Raw genomic sequence first — 23355 nt, forward strand, 5'->3', positions numbered from 1 at the left:
TTGGAGGAACACATAATTTGAAATAACATATCAACAATATTGCCAGTTACGTCTTTTAAGATTCTGTGGTCCATCCGGATAATGTTGCCTACATTTCCTGCAATTTGTCAGGTGGTGCTGAGTTCCTCCCTTCCAATTTACAGCTATTCCTGGGATGTGACTTGCTTCTCTTATAATGGAGGTCAATGCAAATTATTTATTTAATTCATCTGCCATCTCTTTATCTTGCATGATTAATTCCCAATTTTGCATTCTATAGAACTCTCAATGTTATTGTTATTTGTTTCCTTCTTTTGGTCAGAATATTTTGATTTAATTCCAGCGCAATCATTTTTTTTAACTTTCACTGATCCCTCTCCGGTTTGCATTTCTTATGCAAGTGGATGCAAATAGACTCAAATCAACTTTGCTGATGCAAAATATGGAAGATTCTGGAAAAATGGGCAATGATTGAAGTATTCTGCTGGTCATGAAGCATCTGTGGGGAGAAAAACAGTTGATGTTTCATTACTGGTACATCAAGATAATGAATTCATCTTTTTTCAAGCTGAGACACCAAATGATTGAGATTGATGAATCAATTAAACTTGCTATTGTGTTTAAGAAGGAACTGCAGATGCTGGAAAATCGAAGGTAGACAAAAAAGCTGGAGAAATCCAGCGGGTGCAGCAGCATCTATGGAGCGAAAGAAATAGGCAACGTTTCGGGCCGAAACCCTTCTTCAGAATTAAACTTGCTAGTCTTGCTGCCGAGTATGCAAGGACCCTATCAAGAACAAATGCCAAAGTAGTATCCATTTGAGATGACTTTGTATCCATTTTGCTGTTAGGCTGAGTTTGAGAAATGATTTTGAGTCAGACAGCATGGCCCAACTTTCCCATGACATTCAAGATGACCCATCTACACCAGTCCTGCTTACCTGTGTTTGGCCCATATACTTCTAAACCCTTTCTATCCATGTACCTGTCCAAATATCTTTTAAATGTTGTTACAGTACCTGCCAAAACTGCCTCAAATGTAACTGGCTCTGTGGAGCAGAATCGACTCAATAGCTGATTTCCAGCATGATTTTTTTCTTACAAATGTTATTCATTTGAACACTTGTCATGGTTTTGAAATTGATTAGTTGAACTTGATGGATTCAAAGATTATTAAATTCACCTGCATTAATTGAAGATTTTTTTTGTTTGAAACTTGGGTAGTTGGCTGTACGATTTGTGCATAATTTTTCTCACTTCTTTTAAATGTGAGAAGCATATGCTGTAGGTTACCTTTGAATCAATAGCATCTAACAGCTCTAACACTATAATTTGGGGTGCCAAAGGAAAATGTTCATACCCTTTTTTGACTCAATGGACCAATTAGCTCTCTGCTAATTCTTGTCTAAATATCACACATCCTCGTTGCAGTTGAAGACATAAAACAGGTCAGTGGCATTAGGATAATGCTTTTGATTCTTCAAGCCTAGCTATCCGTCAATATGATCACTATTTCATTTGCATACTCCTGTTTTTTTGCGTAACCTTTTGTATTGTAAATTTACCTTAATGTAATTTTATCCTTTGTTAGTAACCGGTGAAAATGTATAAATGTTGTGATGAGACTGGTTAGAACTAGACATAATATTATAGTAGGCCGGAACTGCAGATACTGATTTACACCGAAGATAAACACAAAGTGCAAGAGTAACTCAGCGGGTCAGGCAGCATCTCTGGAGATAAGGAATAGACGATGTTTCGGGTCGAGACGTCACCTATTTTGTGTCTACCTTCATAATGTTATCGTAGTCTAAGGAAGAAACTAATCGCCAGATATTTGTTCCAGAGGCCAATCCAGATTGACTGTTGTTTGTTGCTTCTTCAAAAAATGCAAGCCAGAGTGTCGCCAATGCTTTAAATACTTCAGTATATTTATATTTGGATGTAAATGCTGGAGAAAATAAGCAAATATTTTCTGTCACTTCTATGGCAGAAGAAGCATAGAACCATCATGTAAATAGCTCGTTCTAAGCTTCCCCCCCAGTCTAGTTTCAGTCAATAAGATACCGAGTCAAGCACTTGCGCATCTAAACTTTATTTTGGAAAAACATAATAACAGCTCCCCACCATTATACCTAACCACCGCGGGTTTGATCCTTGTATCTGCTTGGCCAAGCCCCTCTAGCCTCGTGCAAGCAGAGACACTCACGCAGTCCCAAGTGTTCTTCCAGAAGATCGACACAGGACCTTGTGGGAGCTACCTTTTATAGATCCCCGAACCTTGAGAGGCCGAACCATATGGGGGTGATCTGTTTACAGTCCAATAACAGATATCGATTAACACGGTACATGATAGACATTTTCCTAACCCAATAATACAGTAACTAATACAATGTATTTGAAAGAAAGTTCCAGAAAGAAGTAAACAAGAATAAACATTAAAACATATGCCCTTAGATTCAAACGGTTTCTCCAAGGCTCAACAGTTCGACCAATCATCAACCAACAGGATGACCGTCTCGCAACATTATTTATATTATTTACAATGCCCTTGCAGCGATCCAATCGAAATGATGCATTTGGGGTTTGTTTGCAAAACTGCTATACATTTTAACAATTTAGGAGAAACAAGGAGGAACACCTGGACCCCTCACCATTCTGCATACCAGTCTGAGCCTAGACTGGCTAGCGCCATCCAAAGCCTGTAAATTTCAGCTGAGAAGGGTTAAGTAATTCTGACAAGTGCAGGGATCCTCCATTTTATGGTGTTTTCAATTTGGCCAGTATTAACAATCAGACGTTGTGCAGAATTGCAGACTGTAATGAAAGAGGAATTTTAAAAATTAGCATTTTATCGGTGTTGGTGTTGGAAAATATAATGGTACTGAATGGTCTCCATAATCTGATGATCGAGGATCTTAAAGGAAACCATTATGGGATAGTTGTAGAAACGAGGAACTGCAAATGCTAGTTTTACACAAAAGGTCATAATTTACTAGAGTTATTTAGCAGGTCAGGCAGCAACTCTGGATTACATGAGTAGGTGACGCTTTGGGTCCAAGACCCTTCTTCAGATTAATTGTTCGGGGTGGGAGGAAGAAAGCTGGGAGAGAAGAGCGGCTGAACAAAGCATGGCAGGTAATAGTGTATGTGTTATTATTTTCTAAAATGTTATGAGTTTTAGAATATTCCACAGATTGCAAGGTAGCATAATAAATCCCAAATTTAAGATAGAAGAAAACGGAGTGATTAGCTAGCTCAACTAATGTAAGTAGTATCGGTGATGGGATCTATCATTAAGAAAGTGGTTGCATGGTTCCATGAAAATACTAATGGGATTTGGCATCTGGAATTATGAAAGTTATATCTGTGAAATTTGTTTGAGCTCTTGGCCGCTTAACTAGTGAAATAGATAAGGGTGATGCAGTTGACAGTGTCCTTGGACTTTCAGAAGGCCATGTAGAAGGTACCACACCAATCATTACTGGACAAACTCAGATCATGAATAAAGGGTTAATACACTGATGTGAATTGAACATTGATGTACAGAAATCACAGGAATAGTTGAGTCATTTTCAGTTTAGAAAATTGTAATGAGTGGAATGCTGCAGGGATTTACCAATATTTTTTTGATGGGATTAAATATAATTGATACAATTTGCTGATGCATGTTGGTTGAGGGGCGAATGTAGAAAGGCACGTGATGGGGATATAGACCGTTTATTTAATGGGTAAGAACACGGCAGCTGGATCCATTTTTGTAGAATAGTTAGAAAGGCAAGCTATTTAAAAAAAAATGCAGATTGCAAGGTGTTGATATTCAGAGGGACCTGGATGCCTTTGTGCATAAATCACTGAAAGTTAATATGCAGGTACAGAAGGAGTTAGGAAATCAAGTGGTTTGATGTACATTACTGCATAAGGATTTGAGTAATAATAATGGAGATGCCATCCTACAGTTGGGGAGAGTGACAGTGTCATAATAAGAAGTTGGCCACTCTGGATGCTGATGAGTAGTTCTTATGTTCTTAGTCATAGTCTTTGTAATTGGATTAAATTCCTTTCATTAATTTTGTGTCACTCCTGCTAATTGACTAGTTCAATACACACTGTATACCAAGTAGTTTATATTTGGTCTCTTAAAATATAGTACAGGCTATCTTTGATTAATGAATGGGTTCCAGTTTTACAGATGTCCATACATTGATTTTGTCTGCGAGTTGGAAAATATGCAGAAATCCATCAGTATATTCAAGGGGTATCAAATGATTGTATGCTCAGTCCCCTGCCGTACTCTCTCCACACCCAAGACTGTGTAGCCAGACATCATTCCAACATCATTTTAAAATTTGTTGACAAAACCATATTGTTGGATAAATAATGGGGAACAATGAGCCAAGAGTACAGGAGGGTGATTGATAATCTAGTTGAGAAGTGTCAGAACAACAATCTTGCTTTCAATGTTAGCAAGACCAAGAAGCATATTGTTAATTTCAGGAAGGGAAAGCTGAGGATCCATAAACCTGTCTTCATAAGTGCTTTGGTAGTGGAGGGAGTCAACATCTATTCAAAAACCCATAACATGACTTAATTCTTTGGCTGCTATTTAGTAAGTATGAATGGTAATAGTTGAGCAATCTTATATCTAGATAATGAATAGTGTAAAGAAGTGTTATCGACACACTGTGACTTTACTTCTTTATTACATTCATACTGTGGCATTACAGAGAGCACTAGCTGTACGTGGTCTGTCACGGAAACTAGAGAGCGATATGTGGGTGGGGAGGTTGTAATTATACTTGTGATATGGGGAGTGGTTAGTAGTGATGAGGTAACTATATTAAGGGTCACATGCATATGTCATCTACATCCTTCCCCTTGGAAACGAAAGACAAACAAAGTAGTGACAGGGCAACCACGTCTCATGCGCTGACAATCAAATGAGTAGAAATGGTTAAGCAAAATCGCCATAGCGGACAGGCGGCTTGACAACACGTCCCGACCGGGTTCGCATCTCGCCATCTCCCCTCCCTGCAGGAACAAGTGGAGGCAGTACGGCGACAGGTGCAGACGGCTGCACTGGAACAGGTGAGCCGGGCGGGAACGGAGAAGACAAGGGCAGAAGGGCACGAGGGGATGCGGGACTCGCAGAGGACTGCGCGCGGGCAGGTGAGGGAGGGTGAACCGGAGGAGGAGCGGACGGATAGAGCTGTGAGGGTAGAGACCGTGGCATGCGAGGAGCGATGGGCCGAGCATCGCCTGGAGGCTGAAATTTCAGCAGGGGAGCAAAAGGATCTGCTGGTGGTGGTCGCGGCTCGTTGACGAGCCGCAGATGTTGGCGGGACCGGCGGTAGATGGTTCCTGCATGGTCGACGAGATAGGACCGAGGCGACCCAGCAGTGGTGACTACGGTAGCGAGCCGGGAGTGACCGGTGGGGGTCTGCATGTGGACAACTTGACCGGGGAAAAGGCGCGGCAGAAGGCGGCAGGACTTGTCATGGGAGCGTTTCTGAACATCGCGCTTAAGGGCAATGCGCTCCTGAACAGCAGCGGGCTTGAGGACAGAGGGGACGAGTGAGCGCTGGGCCACCGGGATCGGTGGTCTGGTAGTGCGAGACATGAGCCGCTGAGCAGGGGAGCCCATGGCAGGGTCACGGGATATGTTGAGGAGGGCTAGAAAGAAATCAGAGTTAGACAAACGACATTGTTCCAGTAAGTTCTTTGCACTGCGAACGGCGCACTCGACCAGACCGTTGCTTTGCGGGTACTCAGGGCTGCTGGTGTAGTGGCGGAAGTTCCAGCTGGTTGCGAAAGCCCGAAACTCGGAGCTCGTGAATTGACTGCAGGCTGGCCGGGGTGCCAAAGGTAGAGAAATGGCGGCGCAGCTTTTCGACAACGGCCGAAGAGGTGAGGGAATGCAGCTGGTCAACCTCGAACCAGTTGGACTAGGAGTCGACTAGTACCAGGAAGTGTTTGCCTCGCCACTCGAAAATGTCAGTGGCAACCGCCATCCAGAGCAGTTCGGGTGTAGCCTGCTGCAGAAGCGGCTGTCGTTGCTGGTGGGGGGCGAGGCTGTTGCAGGTGGAACATGAAGATACCCTCTCCCGGATGTATTGAGCCATACCAGGCCAGTAGAACTGGCTCTGGGCGTGAGACAAGGTGGCTTCGGCCCCAGGATGACCGTTATGAGCGGCCTGAAAATAGTGGTCGTGCAGACACTACTACCTTGTGTCCTTTCACAATCACGCCGTCGTGGAGTACGAGCTCATCACGGACCAGGAAGTAGGGCTCGGCGCCAGCCGGCAGAGCGGAACGACGGTTGGGCCAGCCCTGCTGGATGATGGCAGCAAGCTGTTGCAGGGCAGGATCATCGGCAGTGTGCTTGACCAGGGACTTCATCTGCTGTGAAGGGACAATATTGACATTGAGCACCATCAGGTCAGACATTTCATAGCGGTGGCGATCGGTGGATGTTAGCGGGGCGCGGGATAGCGTGTCGGCCACGAACATGTCTGCCTTTCCGGAAAACGATTTTGAAAGTGAAACGCTGGAGCTGCAGCATCATGCGCTGCAGTCGGGATGAGGCAACATGGATCGACTTGTTGAGGATGGTGACAAGCGGCTGGTGATCTGTTTCGATGGTGAATGTGTTGCAGAGTATATAGTCCTCGAATTTGGAGCAGGCAAACACCACGGCCAGTAGCTCCTTCTCGATCTGTGCGTAGTGCTGTTTGGCAGGGGCCATGGTACGGGACGCGTAGGAGACTGGCAGTTGCAGGCCGTCATGGAGCTGCAGGCAAGCGGCACCGAGCCCGAACTGAGAGGCGTCGCAGGTGATAATAATGGGACGTTGCAGGTCAAAAAATGTAAGTGTGGGGGTACTGATCAGCTTGGACTTAAGGATGTCGAAAGCTTTTTGGTGTTGAGGGAACCAAGCCCAGGCCGTGTCCTTCTTTATCAAATCCCTCAGGGGTGCACTCAGCTCGCTGAGGTCGGGGATGAACTTCCCCAGGTAGTTTACCATGCCCAGGAAACGTTGCAGGCTGGGCACATCAGTGGGTGATGACATCTCGGAGATGGCAGTCGTTTTCTGTGGGTCGGGTTTCAGCCCCGAGGCTGTGAATACATGTCCAACATATGTGACCTCGGGGACGCGGAATCGGCACTTCTTGGGGTTGAGTTTCAAGTTGATCTTCCGGGCCCGGTCTAGGACTTGGCGGAGGTTGAAATCGTGCTCAGCGGCATCCTTACCGTAGACCAGGATGTCGTCAACGATCATGGCACACGGTAGACCGGCAAACTGTTGCTCCATTGTCCGTTGGAACACCTCGCTGGCAGAGTTGATTCCGAATGGCATTCGGAGGAAATAAATCTGCCGAAGGGGGTGCTGAAAGTTGTCAGGTTGGAGGAATGCTCGTCTAGCGGTATCTGCCAGAAGGAGCTCTTGGCATCGAGGACAGAAACGATTGTGGCCGGACCAACCTGTGCAGTGACATCCTCTACTGTTCTCATGGGGTAGTGCGGGCGTTTGATGGCAAGGTTTAGATCTTTGGGGTTGATGCAAATGCGTATTTCGCTTTTGTCCTTTTTCGCGGCAACAACCATGGTGGAGACCCACTTGGTGGGTTCGCTGACCGCCTTTAGGATGCCCATTTTTACCATGCTGTGCAGCGCCGATACTACTTTGTCCCTCATGGCGAAGGAGACACGGTGTGGTAGTATACTAAATTGTGTACATCTAGGTGTGATGAATAGTAGTTACCATAGTTACAAAATGGTTAACTTTGACTTTTAAGGGACATCTCAGTACTGAGACATTCAAATGTGAAATTGTTGGAAAGACTTGCACAGTTGGAATCCTTCCTCAATATTCAACTTATTCATCACATATTTCATGACCAGTATCCATCACTACATTTCTCCTCTCCCCTACCCTTTCATACTCCCAATCACTAACTCTCAATTCTCAGGATTGCATTGTTGCCCACCAAGCAAGTCCATTGATATGATCTTGAAAACCTTGGATATCTTCCTCATTATCAAACCTATGGCCAAATTTGGAATCATCTTCAACTGTGTGATCGCTTAAACCTAAATCATTGAAACACGTGAAGAAAGGTAAAAGAGCTTGCACTGCACCCAGTAGAACACCATTGGACTCGGCCCTTCATTTGCTAAAACACCCAGTGGATCATTACCATTTGTTTCATGCAACTGAACCAGTTTGGTATTCAACCTGGCACTTTGTTGTCATCTCTGAAACTTTGAATTTTCTAATCAATCTGTTATGTTGATTTCATCAAATGCCATGCCAAAATTGAAGAAAATTATTATTATTCACCCCCTCCATCACTTAAGATCAAGGATGACTTATTTCCACTGCATGGATGCCTACACATGAATTTCTCTAACACAAGGTAGACATTACACATCAGTTCTGCAACAATCTTGATGGAGTGGGGCCTTTGTCCCAACTGTAGGACAGCCAAGGTGTTTGAGGACCTGGCTCCATGGGAATTAAGGGAATGAGATTGTATGGCCATTTGCATAGGTGCACATACGCACACTCGCTCTCGCACACACAAAAACATAAAAATAAGCTGTGAGATTTTCTATCAAGCTCAGCACGCAAGCTGTTAGGAAGGTGATGGAATATCAGCTGATGTTGCAAAGTGAATGGAACACAAAAGTAGGGAAATCTGGTGACAGTTGATGTTGAGATATTTCCTTATTTATTATAAGATAATTTACATCAGAAGCAGTTCACGGCAGGTGATTCCTGTAATTGTACTTCTATTTCATGTGCACTAGTTTAACCACACATGGGTACAATACACATTCGTGCCCGCACACTCACCCATCTTCTCCCTTGTTTGTCTCCAAATGACTCGGTAACCCCATGACTATAACATCTTTATCTCCCCCTAACTTAGTCATCCATCTTTCATACTCACTCTCGCTCTATCAAAATGCATTCTCTCCCCTGCAGGAGAGTACAGAGGAGGTTCACCAGACTGATTCCTGGGATGTCAGGACTTTCATATGAAGAAAGACTGGATAGACTAGGTTTGTACTCGCTAGAATTTAGAAGATTGAGGGGGGATCTTATAGAAACTTACAAAATTCTTAAGGGGTTGGACAGGCTAGATGCAGGAAGATTGTTCCCGATGTTGGGGAAGTCCAGAACAAGGGGTCACAGTTTAAGGATAAGGGGGAAATCTTTTAGGACCGAGATGAGGAAAAAAATTTTCACACAGAGAGTGGTGAATCTCTGGAATTCTCTCCCGCAGAAGGTAGTTGAGGCCAGTTCATTGGCTATATTTAAGAGGGAGTTAGATGTGGCCCTTGTGGCTAAAGGGATCAGGGGGTATGGAGAGAAGGCAGGTACAGGATACTGAGTTGGATGATCAGCCATGATCATATTGAATGGTGGTGCAGGCTCGAAGGGCCGAATGGCCTACTCCTGCACCTATTTTCTATGTTTCTATGATATCTCCACAATTCTCTTCCTCGACTGATCCTCTTCCCACTCTGTCCTCCTCCAGAACTACGGCCTCCCACTTAATGAAGATGCCTAAGTGGGACCTTACTTAGAGGGGAGTTATGAGACCCCAGCTACCACAGTTTTGACAATGCTGCTCTTGCCTTCTCCCAGCCTTCTGCTGCCGACTCCAAGCCCTAACTCATGTCCACCTTTCCCAATCCTGTTTGACTGTCCCCTCGCCTGCCTGGCCCACCCCCCTGATCCATTCTTGATGTTAGTTCCCTGGAATGTGTGCACTCCGTTTCTAATAATTTGTAGGTTGTTTTTCATTTCTAGACCCTTGCTCACTATTTATACATTTGCTCTATCTTGTCATTCAGATTTCCCTTTCTCAATGTTGATTTTCTCTCTTTGTCTTTTGAATTATTCATTGGATGTATTTTTTTCTGATTTGTAATTCTTTAAAATAAATAAACGTGTTGTACATGATTATCCTTTCCATGGTCGAGTTCAAGAGTGTTTTTTATATTTTGCTATGATGGCTCTATTTATTGAGTTTGTGGTATTCACAGACTCATAACACGAGGAGTTGAGTGTTGGAGCAAAGAGGTCCTTCTGCAGTTGTACAGGGCCCTAGTGAGACCACACCTGGAGTATTGTGTGCAGTTTTGGTCCCCTAATTTGAGGATGGGCATTCTTGCTATTGAGGGAGTGCAGCATAGGTTCACTAGGTTAATTCCCGGGATGGCGGGACTGTCATATGCTGAGAGAATGGAGCGGCTGGGCTTGTATATTCTGGAGTTCAGAAGAATTGAGAGGGAATCTTATTGAAACATATAAGATTATTAAGGGTTTGGACATGCTAGAGGCAGGAAACATGTTCCCGATGTTGGAGGTTTTTTATGTAAGAGATGAGAGCATGTTAGTATCACTTAGTTTCACTTTAATTAGTTTCCCTTCAACTTCAGATAAGTATATGCAGACAATGACAAATTCTGTGTGCTGTATATTGGCAGTTTGAAACATTGCCTATCCAAAGGTCATAAGTATGTTTTATATTAATAGCGTTATTTTTTGGATAATCCCTTCATTTATTGATAAATTAGGATTATTACAAAAATACTTATCTAAATCAATGCTACACCTTGTACTATAACTGTAATTAACTAGGAGTATGAAGGTAGACACAAAATGCTGGAGTAACTCAGCGGGACAGGCAACATCTCTGAAGAGAAGGAATGGGTGATGTTTCAGGTCGAGACCCTTCTTCAGACTGATGTCAGGGGAGTGGGCGGTACAGGTATAAAATTTAGTCGGGGACAGTAAGACTGGTGGGAGAACTGGGAAGGGGGAGGGGATGGAGAGGGAAAGCAAGGGCTACTTGAAGTTAGAGAAGTCATTCTTCATACCACTGGGGTGTAAGGTACCCAAGCGAAATGTGAGGTGCTGTTCCTCCAATTTGCGGTGGGCCTCACTGACAATGGAGGAGGCCCAGGACTGAAATATCAGATTGGGAATGGTGTCAAAGTTCGTTTCTTAAAAAGTAGATAGCAACAAATGTTAAAGGTAAACCATAGCAATCTTTAATTGATTCGTCAGACGGGAGTGGCAAGATCTACAATGAGCACAACGTTGCTCAGTGCTTCTCGGGCTCCACTCACAGAACAAAGGAAAGTTAGCACAATTATATATTTTTCTTACCAGTAAAACACTCCTACCAACTCTGTATATGGCATGACTGAAAGATTTTATAGCCTTTCAGAATATAAGAAAGCTGGGTCCAAATCAAGCTCATCCAATAACAAGTTATTACTTATCTCTGGAGCGTCAGCTATTTTTTTTTCAATCTTGGCTTCTTTATGGCCTTGAAAGAGCACATGTTATTACTGCAGAATTCCATCTTAATTTCTTTATTAAAAAGACAACCTGTCCTCCATATTGTGTTCCATATAATTTACAAAGTCATTCAGACTTGGCACCGAGCCATTCTTTTGTTATACTAGTCCATGCTTTTGTAGAAGAACGACTCCATTTTAGATTTGACTATTAGATTTGACTATTAGCTCTTTAAATGGGATGGGGAGTTAAAGTGCTGAGCAACCGGGAGATCAGTTAGGCTAAGACTGACTGAGCGGAGGTGTTCAGTGAAAAGATCGCCGAGCCTGCGCTTGGTCTTGCCGATATACACGAGTCAACACCTGGAACAACGGATACAGTAGATGAGGTTGGAGGAAGTGCAAGTGAACCTCTCCCTCACCTGTAAAGACTGTCTGGGTCCTTTGACGGAATCGAGGGGGGAGGTCTAGGGATGGTGTTGCATCTCCTGTGGTTGCAGGGGACAGTACTTGGGGAAGCGGTGGTTTGGGTGGGAAGGAACGAGTTCACCAGGGAGTTGCGGAGGGAACGGTCTCTGCAGAAAGCAGAAAAGGGTGGAGATGGGAAGATGTGGCTAGTGGTGGGATCACCTTGGAGGTGGCAATAATGTTGGAGGATTATGTGCTGTATGCGATGGCTGATGGGGTGCAGGGTGAGGACATGGGGGATTCTGTCCTTGTTATGAATGGGGGCAGGGGGAGCAAGAGCAGAGCAGCTGGATATTGAGGAGACCCTAGTGAGAGCCTCATCTATAATGGAAGAGGGGTTTCCCCTTTCCCTAAAGAATGAGGACATCTCCGATGATCTGGTATGGAAAACCTCATTCTGGGCACGGATGTGGTGCAGAGGGAGGAATTGGGAGTAGGGGATAGAATCTTTACAGGAAGCAGTTTGGGAAGAAGTGTAGTCTAGATAGCTATGGAAGTCAGTAGGTTTGTAATATATGTCAGTCGATAGTCTGTCTCCAGTGATGGTTGGGAGATGTCAGAGATGGTCCGTGAATTTGAGTGCAGGATAGAAATTAATCGTGGAGTTGATGAAGTCAGTGAGTTCTGCATGAGTGCAGGAGGTAGCACCGATGCAGTCATCAATGTAGCGGAGGTAGAGTTTGGGGATAGGGCCAGTGTATGCCTGGAACAATGATTGTTCATTTTCACGTACCCTACAACGAGGCAGGCATAGCTGGGGCCCATGCGATGGCCCATAGCAGCGCCATGAATTTGGAGGAAGTGCGAAAAGTTGAAGGAGAAGTTGTTAAGTGTAAGGTGTTTGGTGGTTATGAGCTTTGCATTTCTTGTGGTGTAATTTCAAGACTTATATAAACATCATGATTTGAATACATAAAAAGCACATTCATTAAATATTAATGTTAACTATTTTTGAATCACGCATTTTATCCATAGTTAACATTGATTTGAACCTTAAAGAAGGGAATTAAGTGGTATTGGGGTAGGGGTCAGATCTTCTGAATAAGCAGTCCAAGGTTGAAGATAAAATTGACAAATCATGCATTATGCATGGTGTTTGACATGAAAATTGTTAATGTATGAAAAGCATCTGAATAACTTTAGCAATATTGAAATGTTCTTGTATTTCTTATACAGTATTTTCTTACATTTGAGCCATAGAGCCTATGGCAACTCCCAGAGCAACCCCATCAATTCCATCCCCCCACTAATATCCTGTAATTCTTTCTCTGCCATAAACCCATCAGTTCCCTTCTTTATCCTACTACCACCCACCTACATATTAAGGGAAATGAGCCAAATAACCAATCAGTTGCACAGCTGTGGGACGTGGGGAAATGGAGCACCCAGGGAAAGTCCACAGGGAGGACTTGCAAGCTGCATACAAACACTACTTGAGCAGGGCCTCTGAGAGGAATTTTATCGGTGGGTACAAAGTTTATTTTGAGCCACCTTCCCTTCTCCATTTGACATCCTATTTTTATCCACTATGGCAGGGGTGGCCTTATTTGAGGCCTTATGCTCCTATACTCCCTCCATGGTAAATATAAATAAAATAAAAGGATCAGAGAGAAGAAAGCACATTTGTTTTGAACATCTTTGTTTATGCTACAATATAGATAAGGAGAAAGAATTCATATCGAAAAATCCTTTTATATTACAATGCAGATCAGATCATCAGAAGACAATTATTAGTAAAAAGTAAAACAAGGTAGAATGTATTCTACAATAAATTCATTTTGTGAGTCAGGGGACAGATAATGAACTTGAAGCCAAAGTCATATTTTGTATGACTTTGTCATAAATAATGGGAATTCTTTTTGCTGCAGGTGTTTTGCTCTTCCTGCTATAATTAACATGACGTAGATTGTCATTTAAGAGAACATACTACAGGTGCACAACCTTTTATCCGAAGATCCAAATAACGAAAACCTCCGAATAGCGGACATTTTTTCGGTCCTTGAAGAAAGGTCCTTGAAAACGTTCACCGAGGGCGGCCCGCAGAGGTGACAGCGGAACCTCCGGTCGGTCCTCGAAGAAAGGGGAACTAAATCCCCATTCATAAAAGGGAAGGTGAGGGTATATTGCGCGGGAGGGTTAATAATTGACAATATGCTGCTGCCTGCCCGCTGAGTTAAAAAGTTCCCACGGTAGCACGATACACAGTGTATCGTGAGTCTTGCGTGGGAACTTTTTAACTCAGCGGGCAGCAGCAGCAGATTGTCGCTCCCTTCAGTTTCACCCCACCTACACCCCTCTGCTTCCCGGCCATGTGTGTGACCCCTTCCCTCCCCTCTCCAGCTCCCCGCCCATTGCACCGCCGCGGGGGCTATGCACTGTCTTCATGTCGGCAATGCTAGCAGGTCAGTGCCAGTCACCGGAGACGTCAGGACCAACGGGACACCGACCCCCAGGCCCACTGCAAGCACGGAGATCCCAGAGACCCACAGCCAGCAGCAGCCCAGCCCCGTTCCAACTCCAGAGGAAAACTGCAAACTGGCCGGAGACATCAGGACCACCAGAAGCCGTTCCCCGATGGGCCGCTACGGCGACAAGTGGCAGTTCGCCCACAGCCCCCTCATCGGGACACCGACCCCCAGGCCCACTGCAAGCACGGAGATCCCAGATCAGCAACTCCAGCCCAGCCCCGCTCCAACTCCAGAGGAACACGCTCCCCGTATGGGCAGAAGCTGATGTGCAAGGTACGTCTTGTTCTTGGGGTGGCGCAGCTCGGGCTGTGGGCGAACTGCCACTTGTCGCCGTAGCGGCCCATCGGGGAGCGGATTCCTCTGGAGTTGGAGGGGGAGGGGGGTATTGTGCTGTTTGATCGCCCCCTACTATCCCAGGGACAGGGAGACAGGACGTTCACCGAGGGCGGCCCGCAGAGGTGACAGCGGAACCTCCGGTCGGTCCTGGAAGAAAGGGGAACTAAATCCCCTTCATAAAAGAGAAGTGGAGGGTATATTGCCCGGGAGGGTATATCGCCTACCTGGAAGAAACCGGACATTTTTTCCAGGATGTCGTCTGCACACCAAAGCTCACGTTTGGCGCCAAACGCACGTCGCCTCTGCTGCACACGGATATAAGAGTGTGAAAATGTCGCCTTAGGCCGCCTAAGGGCATGTAGCCCCGCTAGGGTGACATGAGTGCGAGAGGTGATTCAATGCTGCGGTCACATTTATAAATTCAGGAATTCATTCAACACACTGCATTTCATACAGACATTTATTCTGCAAGAAAAACTACATTGAAGTCTCAAACTCGCGACCGAGGAACTGCCGGGATCAAGGTGCAAACTCGCGACCTTGCGGATATGAGCCGAGCACTCTACCACTGAGCCAGCCATTAAAATCTACGCAAAAAAATTTCCATTCCGAAGACCGACAAATTCCGAATTACGAAAAGTGTCTGGTCCCAAGGCTTTCGGATAAAAGGTTGTGCACCTGTACTACAGCTAAGTTCAAGTAATGTCAACATCCACCAGCCAACGATAAATGCCATTCCGATTTTTAATGTTGTATATTAATATACACTTTACCTTTTCATGATCCACGTACAAATTGCACACCTACTTAAGTTTCTTTGTAGCATAAAATAATTGGCTTAGCAGAACGCACAATATGGGATGCCTGATCTTTTGAATAGGCTTAGCCAAGCCGGCGATCATAGTTATCATCATTAGGCCACAAAAGTTCTATAGATAAGCTATGAACCGTTGCAATGATGTGTAATATAGGTTATAATTAATATATTTGTTAAGTTAGTTATACGGCAGTGACAACAGGCACCAGAAAGCAGCAGTATTTCGTTGGATAGCAACACAAAAATATTGGGTAACTCAAAAGGAACAAATACCATTTTTATGATATGTTTCTGTGCATAGTTGCTGCCTTTTTGCTCCTCCTGCCTCTTTATCCATGCCTAAATCCTACAGGCCTGACTTATTTTGGTGTGCTCAAAGGCTACTACGCTAAGTTGCAATGTGAAACGACCATCGCCCTACTGCCCACCCTATGTGTCAAACAGGCACTTGGAATTAAGTCGGTACTGAAACATACATTTCCAAAAGGCCAGTACTGTCAGGTCTAGCATGGAATATTCAGTGTCATTAGTAAAATTCCAAATTCCCTAAAACATGCCTGCTGGTGAGAAACAGTAACACCTCCTGATTATCGATTTTGTCATGTATTGTCGTAAATTTAGCCTACTCAGCATGCTGATCCATGATTCCCCTGTAACTACACCATACTACCGATGTGAATCCAGTGGTGGACTGGGTCTGGTTTTTGCTGCAGGTGTTTTGCTCCTCCTGCTATAATTAACATGTATCTGCCCACTCACCCAACTTATCCAAGTCACCCTGCAGCCTCATAGCATCTTCATCGCAGCTCACACTGCCACCCAGCTTTGTGCCATCCGCAAACTTGGAGATGTCACATTTAATTCCCTCGTCTAATTGTAACTGGGGTCCCTACACCGAGCCTTGCGGCACCCCACTAGTCACTGCCTGCCATTCTGAAAAGGACCCGTTAATTTCTGCTCTTTGCTTTCTGTCTGCCAACCAGTTCTCTATCCATGTCAATACCCTACCCCCAATACCATGTGCTCTAATTTTGCACACTAATCTCTTGTGTGGGACCTTGTCAAAGGCTTTTTGAAAGTCCAGATACACCACATCCACTGGCTGTCCCTTATCCATTCTACTTGATACATCCTCAAAAACTTCCAGAAGATTAGGCAAGCATGATTTCCCCTTCATAAATCCCTGCTGACTTTGATGGATCCTGTCACTGCTTTCCAAATGTGCTGCTATGACATCATTAGCAATCGACTCAAGCATCTTCCCCACTACCAATGTAAGGCTAACTGGTCTATAAATCCCTGTTTTCTCTCTCCCTCGTTTCTTAAAAAGTGGGGTTAAATTCCACAGGAACTGATCCAGAGTCCAGGGTCGAGAGACCATTGGAAAATGATCACCAATGCACCCATGATTTCTAGGACCACCTCCTTGAGTACTCTGGGATGCAGACCATCAGGCCCTGGGGATCTATCTGCCTTCAGCCCCAGTAGCTTACCGAACAACATTTACTGATTAATGTGGATTCCCTTCAGTTCCTCCCTTCCAACTAGATCCTCGGTCCCCCAGTATTTTTGGGAGATTGGTTGTATCTTCCTTAGTGCAGACAAAACCAAAGTACTCGTTTAACTGTTCTGCCATTTCTTTGTTTCCCATTTTAAATTCACCTGTCTGGGTTGCAAGGGATTGTAAGGGACCTACATTTGTCTTCACTAATCTTTTCCTTTTTACATATCGAAAGAATATTTGGATTTGGAGGCTCTGAGCTTGTTTGCTGACTTGTAAATTGGTTAACTGGAGTGGATGATGAGCATGAGTGAAATTTGAATTATAAGTCTGTATTTTGAAGGGAGCTATTAATTTTCTATTTAACTATCAATATTTTTCTGTTGAGTTGAGACCAACTTTCAACTTTCCAAATAAACATGCAAGTCCTGAAATTGTTGGGGAATGTTTATAGTTTTTTCCTGAATGCATTGGACGCCAACATGGAATAGGATGTTGTGGAGATTCCTCATCACTTAGGATTCAAAGAGTTCATTCATGACCGTTCTCTCCGTAACAATGGGGGGAAAAAGGATGAGGGAATTCATAATATTAGATTTTTAAAATAATTTTCCGTATATTTACATTTTTACGTGTGGTCTTATTTCTTTTAGAAAATTAAACAAATAAAAACTATTCATATGGTTTTTGCCAGCTTTGACTGTTGGCTGAACCGGCAGTAGTGCAATAACCAGTTGTTAGCTGTTCAATTGGCTTTTGTTGGGGGTTTTCAGGTTATTCATAAGGCCATTATCATTGGCATGTAGCCTCATTCATAAAGATTAGGCTGGCGTTTCCCATCAAGTTCATGGAGGGAAAGGTGCATATTTCCTTGACTGAGGAGACTAGGACCAGAAAGCACAGTTTAAAAACTAAGATGTGGAAAAATTCAGATGATGGTGCATCTTTGGAAAAGTTTACCTAGGATGACTAAGGAAGATCAGTTGTATTCATTTGAACTAGATTAATAGATTTTTATGCAAGGAATTGAAGATCTGAGTGCCAGAAAATGATGCTGAATAAGATGATCAATCATGTTGTTCATAAATTGTGGAGCAGACTCAAAGGGCTCGATGGCCAATTACTGCTTCTATTTATTTTGAAGTTAGTGTCAATTATTTTTATTAGTCAGCAGCAAAAGTGGTGGCCTTTGAACCTATGTGTTGACAATTGTGAAGTTGTAAACCCATTATGACACAGAATACATTTTTGAATGAGGATGAGTAAATTGAAAGACTAACTTGTAAGACTTTGTTTTATAAAATGTTTCAAAATATTTAAATATCAATTGAATTAGTATTAAATAAAAAAATGCGGCAGAATACCACATTTCGTCAACAAAATAATTTATTGAGTACATATAAAAATGATGATACAGAGTAGTAGGTAATGTAAAGCCAATTTACTATCATTATTCCTTTTCTTAATGAACCAATCCTTGCCTTCCAATCCTTGATAACTACCACCCAATGTTAATTTATTAATGTTATAGCTTCTCAAATTCCTGCTCATTTCACTCATAACTTTAAAAAAGTGGGAGAAATAATCTGCCACGAATATTACCCTTTTATTCTTACAGCTATTTGTGATCTCCCTGCACATCTGCTCCTCATATACAGTCCTAATACAGTCTCATCAAGGTGATCATCCCCTTCCTGTATTCAAGTCTACTCATATAACTTACACTACAAACCAACTGACTCACATGGCTACACTACAAACCAACTGACTCACATGGTACACTACAAACCAACTGACTCACATGGCTATCTGGACTACACGTCTTCCCACCCTGCCCCCTGTAAAGACTCCATCCCCTACTCCCAATTCCTCCGCCTACGCCGCATCCGCTCCCAGGGCATCAGAAATGTCCTCGTTCTTCAGGGAACGGGGATTCCCCTCCTCCACCATAAATGAGGCTCGCACCAGGGTCTCATCCATACCCCGCAACACTGCTCTCTCTCCCCATATCCACGCACTCGCAACAAGGGCAGAGTCCCCCTAGTCCTCACCTTTCACCCCACCAGCCGGCAAATACAACAAATAATCCTCCGCCATTTCCGCCACCTCCAACGTGACCCCACCACTCGCCACATCTTCCCATCTCCCCCTATGTCTGCCTTCCGCAAAGACCGCTCCCTCCGCAACTCCCTTGTCAATTCTTCCCTTCCCTCCCGTACCACCCCCTCCCCGGGCACTTTTCGTTGCAACCGCAAGAAATGCAACACCTGTCCCTTCACCTCCCCCCTAGACTCCATTCAAGGACCCAAGCAGTCGTTCCAGGTGCGACAAAGGTTCACCTGTATCTCCTCCAACCTCATCTACTGCATCCACTGCTCTAGATGTCAGCTGATTTACATCGGGGAGACTATGCGGAGGTTGGGCGATCGTTTTGCCGAACACCTCCGCTCAGTCCGCAATAATCTACCTGAACTCCCGGTGGCTCAGCACTTCAACTCCCCCTCCCATTCCCAATCCGACCTCTCTGTCCTGGGTCTCCTCCATTGCCAGAGTGAGCAACACCGGAAATTGGAGGAACAGCACCTCATATTCCGCCTGGGTTGCTTGCGTCCGGATGGCATGAACGTTGAATTCTCCCAGTTTTGCTAGCCCTTGCTGTCTCCTCCCCTTCCTTCACCCTCGAGCTGTCTCCTCCCATCCCCCTGCCCTCGGGCTCCTCCTCCTCCTTCCTTCTCCCCCCCCACCCCCCATCAGTCTGAAGAAGGGTTTTGGCCCGAAACGTCGCCTATTTCCTTCGTTCCATAGATGCTGCTGCACCCTCTGAGTTTCTCCAGCATTTATGTGTACCTTCGATCTTCCAGCATCTGCAGTTCCTTCTTGAATACTCATATAACCTCACTGGATGATTCGCCAACAATATCCTCCCTAAGCATCGTTATTAAGTCCTCACACATCTTATATATACTTCTATCACCTCTGTAACACCTGTACTGTGGAACAATGAGTGGCCTGTCGTGGTCTTCTCTCAACCAATTACTTGTTGGGCTTCATTGGATACACAACTGTAGTATCTTTTAAGGTCAGTCACAGTGACATCAACATTATAATTACCTTGATATTAAAATCCATTACAAAAGAGTAGATGATGGACTAAATGATTGGAATGTCAATGTGATATCAAGGGAACAAGACATGATCTACAACCTCAAACTTTTCTAATTTAGTAGAGCCTAAGAATTTTCTTCCAAGAATAGAGGAGAAAAATGTTCTCCTGCTCTCATATATAATATAATTGTAGCTAGCAATCGAATAAATCTGGGGGAATAAACGCAGGTTTCCCTGTTATTATAACTGTACAATATCAATCTGCATTTCAAATTACCAGCCCTTCCAAATGTCACAAATAATAAGCCGTACACATTGAAATCTGCGAGCTAACAATAAGAAATGTAGAAAAAGATCAGACAGCGGAGAAACTGTAAACATTTAAGTGTCATTAGTGTCAAACTTCTTCATTTTCTTCATCAGAGGTGTTAACGATCTCATCACCTCAAATAGGTCTTCAACGTCTGCAGGTCCACACCAATTTTTCTTCTGTCATCCTGGGGATGCAAATGCTTGAAGTTTTACAATTTATGCAAACGATTTACAATGCACTATCTTATCCCTGCCCGCATTTTTCCACTAAGTGGTAGTGGGATGAATTATGAATAATGGAATATCTATGGGTAGTTAGAAATCTTATTGACATAATAAACCACCAAATCAAAACTGCAAGACTTGCACATGTTATCTGAACCACAAAATAGATTACAACCCAGAAATATCCCAAACTCTCACAATTTTCAATAATGCATACCATGATATTGATATAGTATTTTTTTGATTTATTTTAGCGAGTGTTAGTAGGCACAGTGCCCTCCATAATGTTTGGGACAAAGACCCATCATTTATTTATTTGCCTCTTCTCCACAATTTGAGATTTGTAATTGACAATGAGCACTTTAACCATGTGATATTTTCTATTACAAACCTCAAATTGTGGAGAAGAGGCAAATAAATAAATGATGGGTCTTTGTCCCAAACATTATTTTAATTGCCATTTTCATACATTTTGGTTTCACCATGTAGAAATTACAGCAGTATTTTTACATAGTCCCCCCATTTCAGGGCACCATAATGTTTGGGACACAGTTCTTGGCAAACCTGGCCATCTATTCTTGCGGCTAACCAGTGGTCTGCATGTTGCGGTGTAGCCTCTGTATTTCTGTTCATGAAATCTTCTGCGGACAGTGGTCATTGACAAATCCACACCTGACTCCTGAAGAGTGTTTCTGTTCTGTCAGACAGGTGTTTGGGGATTAAAAAAAAAATTATAGAGAGTATTTGCCTGTCATCAGCTGTGGAGGTGTACCTTAGCCTGCCAGTCCATTTGTGATTGGTAAGCCTACCAGTGCTCTCTTTCTTAATGATGTTCCAAACAGTTGATTTTGGTAAGCCTAAGGTTTGGCTGATGTCTCTTAACAGTTTTATTCTTGTTTGTCAGTCTCATAATGGCATAGTGGACTTTCATTTTCACAACTTTCGTCCTCATGTTGATAAACAGCAATAAAAGTTTCCATAGGTGATGGAAAGACTGGAGGAAAGACTAGGTGCTGAGAGCTCTCTTATACCTGCATTAAGGAGGCATTTAAACACACCTGAGCAATTACAAAGACCTGTGAAGCCATGTGTCCCAAACATTATGGTGCCCTGAAATGGGGGGGACTATATATAAACACCGCTGTAATTTCTACATGGTGAAACCAAAATGTATAAAAATGGCCTTTAATATAATCTGTCAATGTGCACTTTAACCACATGTGATTTTTCCTATTTCCAATCTCAAATTGTGCAGTACAGAGGCAAATAAATAAATGATGGGTCTTTGTCCCAAACATTATGGAGGGCACTGTTATATACAAATTCAGGAGATTATCTCTCAGAGAGTCACAAACCTTATTTCTTTACCAGATCTTCCATTCACTGCTTCGAAACCTTGTTGTTCCCTGGCCCAGAATAACCCACTTCCTCCACCCACCAAAGACCCATGAGCATGACAACCTGGCAGACCTACTGCTTCAGACTTTTCTTGCTTCACCAAACAGTTCTTCTTTTATGCGTCCTTCACTGATCCTCTTACATTAATGGAATTCTAACACCCTCCACCATGTTGATACTTTCCATTTCCTAAGTCCCATCAAACTCATTTGTCTATACCTCCATCCCAGACCAGGATGGTCTGAGGTCCTATCACCTTTTCCTTGAACAAAGCCCTAATCAATTCCCAATGGATAGGTGATATTTTGAGTCTGAACCTTTCTTCAGATTTTCCTTATCAACCCCATTCTCATGCCATCTAACTGTAACCTTCGACACTGTTCCTAATGAAGATCCTATCAATCCCCGCTTTAAAAATACCTAATGTCTTGGCCTCCCCAGCGGTCTGTTGGAATGAATTCCACAGATTCACCAAATTCTGGCTGAAGAAATTCCACCTCATCTCTATTCTAGCGGTTTGTCCTTTTATTCTGAGGCTGTGCCCTCTGATTCTCGACTCTTCCAATATTGGAAATATTCTTCTCCATCCTCTCTTTCTAGGCCTTTCAGTATCCGCTGGGGTGGGAGATTGCAACCTTTACGTAGTCCACCCTGTTTTGACTAATGCAATCAACCCGACGTGCACAAACAAATAGATCAAATAGAACAAGTTGACCTACAACTTTAGGCTGTGCACGCCATACGCAAGAATGTATCCGGTTGGTTTCAATGAGATCCCCCTCTCTTCTAAACTCCTGCGAATACTGTCTCACAGACTTCCTCGGTTTTACTGTATGTGTATTAATGTGTATATCTATTAATCCTTGCAAAGCATCCCCTTACATTTTCTGTGATTAAATGTCAATTTTATCAACAATATTGTTCTATAGCCAAAGATTACACTCCTCACTATCAACAACATAACCAATGTCACCCGCAAACTTACTTATCGCACCACCTCGCTAATGTCTGCATGAAAGAGCAGCAGTCCCAATGCTGATCCCTGCTGTAAACCCCACAGCCCTCCTATTTATAAAAACACTCCTTAACCATGTCAGTTTTGGAAACAATTTGCCAAATTGAACTGGATTCCACAGGCTCTTATCCTTTGGACTACTCTCCCTTCTACAACTTTTTTTAAAGGGCTTACTGAAATCCAGGCAGTGCCGTGCTGATGCCCTATTTCCAGACTGCCCTGACAATATTGATAGAAGGCAAATCTGATACTGAATCTTTGACATGTAAAATTGGTATTGCATTGGTTTATTATTGTTACAAGTACTGAGATACAGTGAAAAATTAGTTTGCATGCTATATAGGCAGATTGTACCATACATGTGTGCAACAAGTAGTGCAAATTATAAAATAGATAAAGTGCAGACTATAGCG

General features: G+C 43.5%; 1 protein-coding gene and 1 long non-coding RNA gene across 3 annotated transcripts in view; one reads left to right on the forward strand and one right to left on the reverse strand.

Annotated features, from left to right (window-relative positions):
- Window positions 1-23355, forward strand: part of mad1l1 (mitotic arrest deficient 1 like 1) — a 649913-nt gene that overhangs the window by 145583 nt on the left and 480975 nt on the right. The window lies entirely within an intron of this gene.
- Window positions 1889-21546, reverse strand: LOC116985791. Its single transcript, XR_004415350.1, has 3 exons — window positions 21080-21546; window positions 18555-18557; window positions 1889-1899 (listed from the first exon to the last, which is right to left on the reverse strand). It is a non-coding gene; the product is annotated as an uncharacterized LOC116985791 (long non-coding RNA).

This window comes from Amblyraja radiata, chromosome 22 (genome assembly GCF_010909765.2).
Source record: "Amblyraja radiata isolate CabotCenter1 chromosome 22, sAmbRad1.1.pri, whole genome shotgun sequence".
Taxonomy (NCBI): Eukaryota; Metazoa; Chordata; class Chondrichthyes; order Rajiformes; family Rajidae; genus Amblyraja; species Amblyraja radiata.